At 48.9% G+C, this 13,584-nt stretch overlaps 1 pseudogene; it reads left to right on the forward strand.

Annotated features, from left to right (window-relative positions):
* Window positions 1-375: 375 nt before the first annotated feature.
* On the forward strand, window positions 376-806 carry LOC109730471 (ubiquitin-conjugating enzyme E2 variant 2 pseudogene; annotated as a pseudogene).
* The last annotated feature ends 12,778 nt before the right edge of the window (window positions 807-13,584 follow it).

Raw genomic sequence — 13,584 nt, forward strand, 5'->3', positions numbered from 1 at the left:
ACCCTCTTCATATCATACATAAAAATTAACTCAAAATGGGTCATAGACTTAAATATAACAGCTAAAACTATAAAACTCTTAGCAGCAAACAAATATGTAAATCTTCACAACCTTAGGTTAGGTAGAGGCTTTTTAGATATGACCCCAAACGCATAAGCAACTAAAGAAAAAATAGATAAATTGGACTTCATCAACATTAAAAACTTTTGCTGCAAATGATACCATCAAGAAAGTAAAAAAAGAAAACCCAAAAAATGAGAAAAAAATTTTGCAAATCATGTCTGATAAGGGCCTTGTATCCAGAATATATAGTGAACTCTTACAACTCAATAATAAGAGGACAAATAACCCAATTAAAAAGTGAGCAAAGGGAAGATGGCGGTCTCCACAGGAGTTAAAGTTCCTCGTAATTTTCGCTTGTTGGAAGAACTTAAAGAAGGACAAAAAGGAGTAGGCGATGGTACAGTTAGCTAAGGGCCTAGAAGTTGATGAAGATATGACACTTACAAGGTGGGCAGGCATGATTATTGGGCCACCAAGGACAAATTATGAAAACAGAAAGTACAGCTTGAAAGTAGAATGTGGATCTAAATACCCAGAAGCTCCTCCATCAGTTAGATTTGTAACAAAAATTAATATGAATGGAATAAATAATTCCAGTGGGATGATGGATGCAAGGAGCATACCAGTGTTAGCAAAATTCATATAGCATTAAAGTTGTACTTCAAGAGCTAAGACGTCTAATGATGTCCAAAGAAAATATGAAGCTTCCACAGCTACCAGAAGGACAAATATACAACAATTAATTTTAGTGGATCTCAAACTTGTCTTAAAGCAACAACCTTCTACTCATGTTACGTCTTGATTAAATATCACAATGCAAAAATACTCACACATTAAGTAAAATAATTCCACCTGGTAAACATAACCTGGACATTTGTATTAAATGAGACTATATTTAATATATGTACTCCCGTTATGTTTTCAGGTAACAGGAGGAGAAATGCAGCACAATTTTTTTTCTCTTGTTAAGGCATTGTCATTTAAACATAAACCTGGAATACTCGAGACAGAATTCAGGTTTACAAGATGAAAGCGTGAAGAGGTGTCAGATGGCAGTGGAAGCATGTGTGTTTCTGGAAAGTAAAAATCTCAAGAAGGAAAAACAGAACTGGCATGCGTTATCCATCTTGCTTAGTGAAAGAGCTGCAGTTGACATTGTTTAAAGTAGCAGGTACAATGAATATTGTCACAAATTGTGTTAATTTTTGAAGCGGTGTGGGTGCTGACTACTAGTAGTATCAAAAATATTTTCAGGATTGTTTTGATACCTGTATTTATACTAAAAAATCTTGGGGGGGGGTGGTTGATGAGCTTCTGTTAAAAGCTATTCTTCTGTGTTACATGTAACGGACATGGTAAATATTTGTTTATAGTCTTTGTTTAACAAACCACACATTTAAGTTTAAGTGAAGTCAACAAAAAGGAACTAGGTGTACGGATATGTGATTTTGAGATTAAAGTTAGTCTTAAAATGTAAATAAAATGTGGAACGTGAAAAAAAAGTGAGCAAAGGATCTGAATAGACATTTCTCTAAAGAAGACATACAAATGACCAACAGGGACATAAAGAGATACTTAAAGTCCGGTGTGGTGGCTCGTACCTGTAATCCCAGCACTTTGGGAGGCTGAGGTGGGAGGCCAGGAGTTTGAGACCAGCCAGGACAACACAGCAAGACCCCATCTCTAAAAAAATAACTTAAAAAAATTAGCTGGGCATAGGGATGTGCACCTGTAGTCCCAGCTACTTGGAAAGCTGAGGCAGAAGGAATTGCACCAGGAATTGCACCCAGGAATTCCAGGTTGCTGTGAGCTGTGATTGTACCACTGCACTCTAGCCTGGGCAATAGAGCAAGACCACGTGTCTTAAAGGAAAAAGAGAGAGAGAGAGATGCTCAACATCATCAGATATCAAGAAAATACAAATCAAAACTATACTGAGATACAACTTCACACCCACTAGGATGGCTATAATTTTTTTTAAAAGGTGGGGGAAATAAGTGATGTTGAGGATGTTGAGAAATTGTAACCCTCATACATTCTGGTGAAATTGTAAAGTGGTACAGCCACTCTGGAAAACAGATTGGCAGTTCTGAAAATGGTCAACATAGAGTTACAATATGACCCAGCAATTCCACTCCTAGGTATATATACCCAAGACAAATGACAACATAGGTCCACAGAAAAACCTGCGCACAAATGCTCATCGCAGCATTATTCATAATACCCCAAAAGTGAAAACAACCCAAGTGTCCCTCAATTTGAATGAGTTGAAGTGTCCTTGAAGGACACTGGAAGTGTCCCTCAAGATGAATAAATAAACCAAATGTGGTATATTCATACATGGAATATTTGACAATAAAAGGGAATGCAGCAGGGATACATGCTACATTAATGAACCTTGAAAACATTATGTTCAGTGAATGAAGGCAGGCACCAAAAAACCCATATATTATATGATTCCACCTACACAGGGTGTCCAAACAGGCAAATCCATAAGGGATGGTTGCTTAGGGCAGGGGAGGGGGCAGAGTGGGAACAGGGAGTAACTGCCCCTTGGGGACTGAATTTTGTTTCCCCCAAATTCATGTGTTGAAGCTCTAACCGCTAGGACTTCAAAATGTATTTCTAGGCAGATTCACGAGGCGTTTAAAAAACAACAACAAAAAAACCCCCAGGTAATTAAGTTAAATGAGGCTGTTAGGGTGTGCCCTAGTCCAGACGTGACTGGTGACCTTGTAAGAAGAGAAGATCAGGACACGTAGAAAGACACCGGGGACAGAGGAAACGCCACGTGAGGAAGACGGCCATCGGGAGCCAGCGGGAGCGGCCTCAGAAGAAAGCAAACCTGGTGGCACCTTGATCTTGGCCATCCAGCCCCTGGAGCTGTGAGAAAATAGACCTCTGCTGTTTAGCCACTCAGCGTGTGGCATTTTGTCCCGGCAGCCCTGGCAAGCGAACACACGGCCAGTGGGTATGGGGTGACGGAAATGTTCTGAGATTGGGTAGTGGGGAGAGTGCTGCAGCCATCGGGCAGCATACCTCCAACGGCTAGATTTTGTGGCACGTGAATTACACTTCAATAAAGCTGCTTAAAAAAAGAGCTCACAGGTATCAGGGAGGAGTAGAAAGACACACACCTGGACATTTCTGGTAGCATGCCCTTGTGTTGCCCTCCCACATGAACCATATCTTAGCCAATTAGAGATTTCAGGCCTGCAATTCTCTTTTCCCAGAGATCTAGAAACTTCTAGTTTCAAATGGCAGATGAGAAACGTGATACCCAGTCTGATTCTCTTTTCACATAGTGTAATAGTATCCTATTGCTGCGTCACGAATTATCAAAAACCGTACGGCTTCCGACACCACACACCGATTATCTTAGAGTTCTGTGGATCTTACAGCCTCCCCTGGCCCATGGCAAGGTGTCAGCAGGGCAGCGTTCCTTCTGGGGGCTCCAAGGGAGACTCTGTTTCCTTGCTCTTCCACCTCCTCTCAGAGGTTGCCCACATTCCTGGGCTCGTGGGCCCTTAACTTCGAAGGGGCCGTCAAAGCCGCCACACCGGGTCACGTCCTCATGTGGCACCACTGACCCTTCTCCTGGAGTCTCGCCTCCCTTGGCCATCCCTTTTGCCTCCACTGCCCAGTGTTCACGATCCCTGTGGCTGCACTGGGCTTAACGGTTGCAGGTGTGGAGTCCGTGAGACTCTCCCTATTTTAAGGTCATCTGACTGGCAACCTTAATGAATTCCCCTGTGCCATGTGACCGACACGTTCCCAGGCCTTAGGGTTGGGCACATTGGGATGGGCACAAGGGGTGCATTCTGCACAAAAGTAATCTGTATTTTCTGCCTGGAAGCTGAAAAGAATTTCTTGTTATCCTTGGAGTTCATAAATTTCACCAGAGTGCAAAAATAAAAACAAAAAAACAAAACCCTAAATAACCATTAAAAATAATTAAAATTAGCCTAGAAGTATAAAGATACTCTTCTAGATAACTTTTAGCTTAAGGAAGAAATCAACGTTAAAACTACAAATTAATAAGAAATTGGCCAGGTGTGGTGGCTCATGCCTATAATCCTGGCACTCTAGGAGGCCAACGTGGGAGGATTGCTTGAGCTCAGGAATTCGAGACCAGCCTGAGCAAGAGTGAAACCCTGTCTCCATTAAAAAAAAAAAAAAAAGAAAAAGAAAAAATTAGCTGGGCAACTAAAAAAAAAAAAAAAAAAAAAATTAGCTGTGCGTGGTGGTGAGCGCTATTCAGGAGGCTGAGGCAGGAGGAGGATCACTTGAGCCCAGGAGTTTGAGGTTGCTGTGAGCTACACTGATGCCATGGTACTCTAGCCCAGGCAACAGAGTGGGATGCTGTCTCAAAAAAAAAAAAAAAAAGAAAGAAAGAAAAAGAGGCCGGGCGCTGTGGCTCACGCCTGTAATCCTAGCTCTTGGGAGGCTGAGGCGGGCGGATTGCTCAAGGTCAGGAGTTCAAAACCAGCCTGAGCAAGAGCGAGACCCCGTCTCTACTATAAATAGAAAGAAATCAATTGGCCAACTGATATATATATATATATATAATTAGCCGGGCATAGTGGCGCATGCCTGTAGTCCCAGCTACTCGGGAGGCTGAGGCAGAAGGATCACTTGAGCCCAGGAGTTTGAGGTTGCTGTGAGCTAGGCTGACGCCACGGCACTCACTCTAGCCTGGGCAACAAAGCGAGACTCTGTCTCAAAAAAAAAAAAAAGAAAAGAAAAGAAAAAAGAAATTAATGAAACTGAGCAAACTTCGCAGCAACAGCTATGGGATGCAGAGATAGCCTACCTTAAATGTTTTTATTATTATGCAACAAAGAACATATATAAATGAATGATGCATCTGCTTCAAACACAGCAAAAGAAATTAGGAGGAGGGAAAGAATCACAATGAAAGCTGAAAATAATGAATCATATTTTTAAAAACCTGAAACATAAATTAAAACCTGCCACTTCAAAAAGAAATAAAATTGAAAGCCATGAAGTCCCAGAAATGGAGGAAAAGACAGCAGAAGTGCAGTGCACTAGGGATGAGAAAGGACTGGGGTAAGTGAGGGTGAGGATGCTGTTGCAGTTTTATTTCAGTAAATTTGAGGACCTACTGCGAAAGGGCTGATTTTCTGAAGAATCAAATAGGCAGAAATGTTGGTAATAGGGGACCTTACATTCGGCAGAACCCTGAAACCAAACTGGGCCCTGGGGCGGCTGGATGGTTAGGGGTTGGGGAAGCCAGCGGCCTCTCCTTGGAGGGGTGTCGGGCGCTGTGACTGCGAATCCCAGGGCGGGCTCCTGGCAGGACAGCAGCTGAGGGCCATCGAGACTGCGCAGGAGCCAGGCGGGATGAGCCTGCTCTGCCACCACCCACTGTGTGGCCCTGGCCCGTGCCCTTGCTGGGCCTCGGTTTCCTCCAGAAGTGGCTTCAAGATGGTAGACACTGGGGCCCCAGGGGGCAGCTGGAGGTGGCCGGGGCACGGGGTTCTGGGAGGAGGAAGGACAAGCACCGGGTGGGAGTGTTTCCGAGTCCCCTCCACCCTCTGACTGCCCAGCCAGAGCAGCCACATTCTCCACCGCGTGACAGAGCGGATTGTCCCGACTTCATCCAAAGAAAGGTTTTGCCGCTTGTATTAATCAGGATTCTTCAGAGAAACAGAACCGATAGGATATATAGTGTCTACATATATAGAGAGAGATTTACTATGAAGGATTGGCTCATGCGATTATGAAGGTGAGAAGCGCGACAGTCAGCTGTCGGTAGGCTGGGGGCCCAGGAGACCCAGCTGGGTAGCTCTGGTCCACACTGAGGGTCTGGGAGCCAGCCGAGCCAGGGGGCCAATGGTGTAAGTCCCAATCCCCGTCCAAAGTCCTAAGAACTGGGAGCTTTGATGTTCAAGGGCAGGAGATCGATGCCCAGCTCAAGCAGAGAGAAAATTCACCCTTCCTCTACACTTGGGTTCTGTTCAGCCCTCAGCGAGTTGGGTGGTGCTCTCCTACCTTGCTGAGATCCATCTTCCTTAGTCTACTGATTCAGACGCTAATCTCTTCTGCCTTCACAGACACGACCAGAAATAATGTTTTACTAGCTATCTGGGCATCCCTTAGCCCAGTCCAGTTGCCACATAAAATTAACCATCTCATCGTTGAAACAGAGTTTGAAAGCCAGACGGTCCCCCCCAACTCCCAAGCTGCTTCCAGCTCTGACCTTTTTATAACATTCACCCGCCAGAGTGCATTGGTTTTCCTTTGACAACTTTCCGGCTTTCCAGGATTTTAAAGATGTCCGTGATTTAGCCTTCACATGGAGATGGATATGTGTCCATGCATGTGAGTGTGTGTGTCTGTTCTCCTTCTTTTACAAGACCACAGCTTAATTTGGAACATAATTTAAACTCGCTTTTCCTGAATGACCTAGAACTTGGCAAGAGCACAGAGGCTGACGGGGCTGGGAGGTGGGTAGGCAGCTTCCTCACACATGGCTGACTTTCCTCTTGGAGGATGATGAGGCTTACAGCCTTGTGGTAGAAATAGCTCTGTGTGGCTTCCGCCAGGAAGACACTTAACAAGGGAGAGAGGATTAGTTTGCTAAAAAAGAAAAAGCCTACCAAATTGCTACCATAATTTTGGAATTCGTTTCTGCAAAACGTATCTGGAGACATAAAGATGTTCTTGCCCGCTAACTCAGTAATTCCACTTCTGGGCATTTGCTCCAAAGAAATAAATTTAACTAAAAGAAAAGCTCATTGGACTTGGCTGTTCACTGCGTCTCCCCCGCCGTAGTGAAACACAGGAAGCAGGAAAAGATATTTAGGGTTAAGAGCAAAGGTTGTGTCATACAAGGTCAAAGGCTCGCCCAGCCACACAGAGGCCCATTCATTTGTGTGTTCAGCAAACACTGACCTATCACCTGTGGGTCCCGGGCACCGTGCTGGGTTCTGGGGAAGGAAGAGTGAACAGGATGCAGAGTTTCCACCTCGGGGCCATTGGGCACAGGGCTGGAGGCAAGTAAACAGCTGCAATTCAATGTGATGGGGGAAGTACAAGGGCAGTACTTGGCACTCAGGGAAGGCTTCCTGGAGGAAGTGACCTTTAAGCTGAGTCATGAAAGCTATGGTGATTGGCCAGGATGATGGGAGGAAGAGTGCTGGGGCAGAAAGTATGGGTGAAGCCCGGGTAGCAACAGAGGGTGTGCCATGGTCGGGGACAGAGAGCAGCTCAGTGGTGGAAGCAGAGAGAGATGGTGCTGGAGGCCCCAGAGCTGCCCGGACAGGCCCAGCGTGCAATGTGGAGGAGCCTTTCCCTTAGAGCCACCGAGGGGTTTAAAACAGGCGAGTGAAATGGTCAGATTTATTTATGGTTTGGAAAGCTCAGTCCGACTGCCTGGGGGAGGACTGGCATGGCTGCAGCCAGACCAGAGGCAGCCCCCGTGGAGGCACAACGTGGACACGCGCCATGGCTCCCATGGGGCAGAGCCCTCGTGTTCTGGAGAGGCAGAATGGTGCAGTGGTTGAGGGTGATCTCTGAAACCTGACTATGTGGGCTAAAATCCCAATTTCTTTGCTGTGTGACCCTTTGTAAGTCAACTAACATCTCTGAGTAAAAGGCAGATGGTAATAATAACAAGCCACCCCAGAGCGTTGTTGGGAGTGTTGAGGGCGTGGCTGTGTGCACCTCCAGCAGTGCCTGGAGTGGGGCGTGCTCTCCAAGTGAAGCTGCTAGAGTTGTCACCATTGATGGGCAGCTTGCTGACACAGGCCGTGAGTGGGTTAAAGAGAGGGGTGTGGAGGGATGCCCACATTCCTGGCTTGGGCAGTGGGGAGGACGCTGTACAGGGCTTGTGGGGAGAAGTGGGTGAATTGGGGCATGTGGAGAACGAGGCACCTGTGGAGTGAGCAGATGGAGACATCCCGTGGGCTGTTGAGTAGACACATGTGAAGCTAAGCAGACAGGCTGAGCCAAAGATATCGATTTGGGCTTTGAAAGGATTAAAGAGGCAACTGAGCCCCTGGGAGATGATGAGATAGCCCAGGGAGAAGGTGGAGAGAGAAGAGAAAAAAAAAGAGGGCCCAGGAGAGAGCCCTGCAGTAAAGGGATGGACCAGGAAGGTTTCCTTTTAAATGGGAAGATTCAAACCTGTTCAAATGTTGATGAAGGAGCCTACAAACAGCAAGTATACTGTGGAGAAATGGCACTCAATAAGGGTGGACTTTATCACCTTTTCTTATCATTACCATCACCACCATCACCACCCATCACCATCATCACCATCACCATCATCATCACCAGCAGCAGCATCACCATCATCACCATCACCATCATCAGCATCATCACAATCACCATCACCATCATCACCATCACCATCACCATCATCATCAGCATCCCATCACCATCATCACCATCACCATCATCAGCATTATCACCATCACCATCACCATCATCACTATCACCATCATCATCAGCATCACCATCACCATCATCAGCATCATCACAATCACCATCACCATCATCACCATCACCATCACCATCATCATCAGCATCCCATCACCATCATCACCATCACCATCATCAGCATTATCACCATCACCATCACCATCATCACTATCACCATCATCATCATTATCACCATCACCATCACCATCAGCAGCATCAGCATCAGCATCACCATCATCACCATCACCATCAGCATCATCACCATCACCATCAGCATCATCACCATCACCATCACCGCAACCACCACCCCCACCACCACCATCATCACCACCATCACCATCACCACCATCATCACCACCATCATCACCATCATCACCATCACCACCACCATCATCACCATCATCACCATCACCACCACCATCATCACCATCATCACCATCACCACCACCACCACCATTACTGTCACTATCAACATGAGAGGACCGATCAAGGATCAATTGATATCGATCATGGCATCACATTATGCAGCTGATCAGAGTTATTTTTAACAAAGTTATAATGACATGGGAAAATGCCTATAAAGTTATGTGAAAAAAGCAATACAAATATACAAAGCATAGAGCATTGTATATGCAATATGTTAACCATGGAAACACATCCAAAAATCCACTCATAGAAAAAAATACAGGAAGTTGATGCACTAAGAAGTAATAGTGCTATTTTAGGGTGGTAGGAATGTGTCTGGGCTTCTTTCTGAATTTGCTACAATGTCTGTATTGTATCATTAAAAATACAGTTAACCTTTGTTTTATAAAAAGGGACAGGCTGGGCGCAGTGGCTCATGCCTGTAATCCTAGCACTCTGGAGGCTAAGGCGGGTGGATCGTTTGAGCTCAGGAGTTGGAGACCAGCCTGAGCAAGAGCAAGACCCCGTCTCTACTAAAAATAGAAAGAAATTAATTGGACAACTAAAAATCTATAGAAAAATTAGCCGGGCATGGTGGCACATGCCTTTAGTCCCAGCTACTCAGGAGGCTGAGGCAAGAGGATCACTTGAGCCCAGGAGTTTGAGGTTGCTGTGAGCAAGGCTGATGCCATGTAACTCTAGCCCGGGTAACAGAGTTGAGACTTTGTCTCAAAAAAAAAAAAAAAAAAAAAGGGACAAAGGAGGACAGTTGTGACCCTGAAAAAAAACCCAGCCAGGCATTGTGGGGCGTACCTATAGTCCCAGCTACCAGGGAGGCTGAGGTGGGAGGATCACTTAGAGCCCAGGAGTTGGAGGCTGCAGTGAGCTACAAGGATGCCACTGCACTCTACTCAGGGTGGCAGAGGGAGACTCTGTCTCAATAAAAACAAACAAGGCAACTGGACATCCCTCCTCACGACCCCCCACCCCTTCAAAAGAAAAAAAAAAAGAGGAAGCTGAAGGAAACAGCATTTCTCCCAAGGTGTGCTCTCAGAGTCTCTGGCCTGGCAGTGACGTCCCAGGAAGGAACGGCTGTGTGGTCAGACAGCCTTGGGGACCCAGTATCTGCAGCTGGGGGTGTCCCTGCTGGCTCAGACCCTCACTCTGCCACTGCACTCTCTGCTCAAGGGCCACCTCCCCTGGGTGCCCAGACTCCAGCAGCCCCCACCATGCTGCCCTCCCTGCCTGTCCCCAGCCGGCACTCTCTCCTCCATGTCCTTGTTGCTTTCTCCACTCACAGTTCCGTGAGAGCAAGAACCTCGGCACCCCGGCCCTGGGGTGCACCTGGCTCAGAGTAGGGGTGGTGTCTACGGATGGATGGATGGACGGACATGGTACCCCCCGCCCGAACTCACAGTGCACGCGAATGTATCAGACGTGGCGCCTCCTACACCCAGGGGCTGGTGACACGCTGTGGAACTGACTTCCACGGAATGTACTCTGGGAAATCCCTCCCCACGACGGCCCCCAGGCTCCACTGCGGGGCTGCCATTCCACAAGTGGCTCAAATGAAAGTCCCTGCTGCAGGTGGCCAGGGCGTGTGGAGGGAGGCGAGCGAGCGTGGTGGCTGCCCGCTGCCCTCTCCGACTGGGTCCTCCCTCTCGCCTGCTTTCCGCTGATGTCTGAACCCTGGAGCTGCCTCAACCTGAGAAGGAACATGAGCAGGAAGGAACTTGCCAGAACAAGGGAAAAGCCCTTCCTGTAGCATCCGAGTTTCTGAACATGCAATTGACTCGGCGGATGCCAGGACCAACGGTGGTTGAAGGTGAGAATGGGGTGGCCTCAGGCGCACAGGATGCTGCCTGGCTTCTCCCGAGGCTTGGTTTGGACACAGACAATGAGCAGACACTGTCCCAAACCTCCCTCTTCTGTGCGAATCGGAGGGACACTGCAGGCCCTCAGGGTACAGGGGCTGGGCGGTGCTGGGCTTCGGTGTCGCAGCCCATTCTCTTTTCAGGAGCCACTCTCTGGGGGCCTGAAAGACACAGAAGCCCGTTTGGCCAAAAGAATCTCAGAAGTGTCATAGAGCGCATGACCTTGGTCTCTCCAGGGCAGGAGTCTGGCGATTTCCTAGTTAATGCCTGGTAAGGAGGGAGGAATTGCCCCAAATAGTATAAACTAAAATGTCACAGCCAAGTTCTTTTCCAGTGTCCCCCGTTCTGCCCCTCCTGGTGACACGGCAACTCACCTACTAAACAAGAGAAGAAAGGTTTCGGGTCCTGCCTCACCCAAGGGCTTGTTCTGTTGTCACTGAATGTTCATCACTGGGCCCCGAGGGGCTCCAGTTACCTGGCTTTATTCCAGGGAGAGCTTGATCGCATTAGAGGAACGTGGGACATGGCCCAAAGCAGTTGCCTGGGAACACAGGAAGGACAGAAGAGCCCTCATGCACCTAGTCCCGCTGGTTCAGAATTCGGCCTGGAAGCCACTCCTGGCAGACTTGGGGGATGGGCGGGGTGGGGGCTGGTGTTAGGGAATCATCTGGCCTTGGAGGTCCCTTCCGTGTCTCTCCACGTTAAGCCTCGGTATGATTAATCTCTTCCCACGGCAGCTCCCAAGACGGCGCGTGTGCAACTTGGATCCCGCAGCCAACAATCAGTGCCTGGGAGCAAAGTGTCCCAGTGTCCAATGCTCGAGTTGGGGAAATGCCCAACTCGACAATTGCAGAACCTTCCATGCCTTTCACAGGCAGCTTGCACTCAGATCTCTCTGTCTCTCTCTCCCCTTTGCAGTATGCAGCATGCAGCACCTTCTAAAATTATCCGGAAACCCTCTGTTAGCACCTCCTCAAACGGTGCCTGCCCCACAGACACCCATCTGAGGACGCTGGCGTGGAAGGCGGCTCGTGGGAACTGGGAACTCTGCCCTTACCTCTGACACCACCTGGCTCTGTGAGCTTGGGCCAGTGCTTCGATTTCCCCAGCCCTCTTTCTTTAGCGTCTCTGTGATGATCCTACCTCTCTGGATGTTGTATGAACGAGTTGAAATGACAATTCCAAGTGTGGGGGAGGAAGTGCAACAACAGGGACGCTCCCACACTGCTGGCACAGCTGCTGTGGAGGACAATTTGGCAACACTTAGTGCCCTAGAAACTCACAGGCCCACTCCTGGGGAGGGATCCCAGAGAGTATCTCGCACATGTGCACAAAGACACTGCACAAGGACACTCACCATTATGTAACTGGATGCCAAAGTGACATTTCAGCTGCGGAGTCAAGATCCACGGGACGTGGCATTCCAAAGGCACGGCAAGAGAGGCTCCCATGAAACCTCTTAGATCCATGTTAGAGTATAAAATGGTCAGCAGTGAGAAATCTTCAAAAGTATTTGTAAGGAGTATCTCTCTGGGGGCAAGTTGAGCTGTTGATTCCAAATCCCCTTCTCTCAAGAGGGAGGAGAGGTGGTTGCTTCTGCCCCATCCTAGCCCATGTGCAGAGCTGGACCTCTGTCCTCTGGAGTGTGTGGATCAGTGGCTGACAAAGTCCAAGGCAAGAAGGTGGCTCCCAGCAGTTGCCCGGAGGAGGCTGAGTGTGGGAGGTGGTGACTGCCCACCCCCAGGGGCAGGGCACGGGCAGCACAAGGCTGGTTTTCTCAGGCAGACGTGAGCCCCCAAGCAAGGACGGGGATGGGTCATCTAAGATGCTGTCCAGCAGGGCCACCTGGAGGGTGCTGGGACTTCTGCAGGAGGGAGGCCCGGGGTCCCTGTGCGCTGGGGCTGCAGAGGGGGAAAGCAGCGACCTAGACAGAGCGCAAGGGGACTGCAGGCGGGAGCCCGTCAGCAGCGCTGGGCTTCTCCAGGAGCCTCTGAAGGCTCTCCCGAGAAGGGCCAGTTGAAACATACCGTCCACCCCAGAGGGTCCAGTAAGAATTTCCCTTTGTCCCTGTCTCACACCCCAGCCCCACCTGGCTCCGGACCTAGCTGGCAAGTTGGAGGGAAGGGCGATGCTCTGCAGTCCCGCCACCAGGTGGCGCACCTGCAGCTAGCAGCAGGGCTTGGAAGAGGGAAATTTTAAGTTTAACCCATGTTCAAAGTTTTTTGATACCGACCTATTCGGTCTGCTAAGGCATCTACTTTTGTTTTCAGCCTAAATAATAAAATATGTTCTTAACTCATCCACATTACGAGCTCAGGCATACTCTGTGTTCAAGAGCTCCTAAATCTCCCGCCTCCTGGGGCTCCCTGAATGCAGGGGTGCCCCGAGGAGGACCAAGGACAGCAGCAGTAGCTGCGCTGCTGCTCCCACCCCTCCCCCGCTCCCAGGCCCCAGGGTGGCGTGAGTGTGTGTCCCATTTTCACAGGGAGGAGACGGTGTCCTCTGGGACACCCCGGAAGGGCATGGAATTCCTGCTAGGGAAACGGGGCTCCCTCCTGCGAGAGGAAGCAGCTTTCTTAAACGGTCTGTGTGTGTCAGGTCCCATCTGTTGGCAGAGGGAGGGAGGATCCAGGTCGGGGGACCAGGGAGGGGTGTTCCCCAGGGGGCCTAAGCAGAATGGGGGACCTGGGAAGGAGGGGCCAGCCCAGGTTTCAGGACAGCGCTGAGCACCCAGCCACAGGAGGGAGGGCCAGGGGCCAGGGCACCCTGGACAGGAGGGTGGGGGACAGAAGTA

Source organism: Microcebus murinus, chromosome 6 (genome assembly GCF_040939455.1).
Source record: "Microcebus murinus isolate Inina chromosome 6, M.murinus_Inina_mat1.0, whole genome shotgun sequence".
Classification (NCBI taxonomy): domain Eukaryota; kingdom Metazoa; phylum Chordata; class Mammalia; order Primates; family Cheirogaleidae; genus Microcebus; species Microcebus murinus.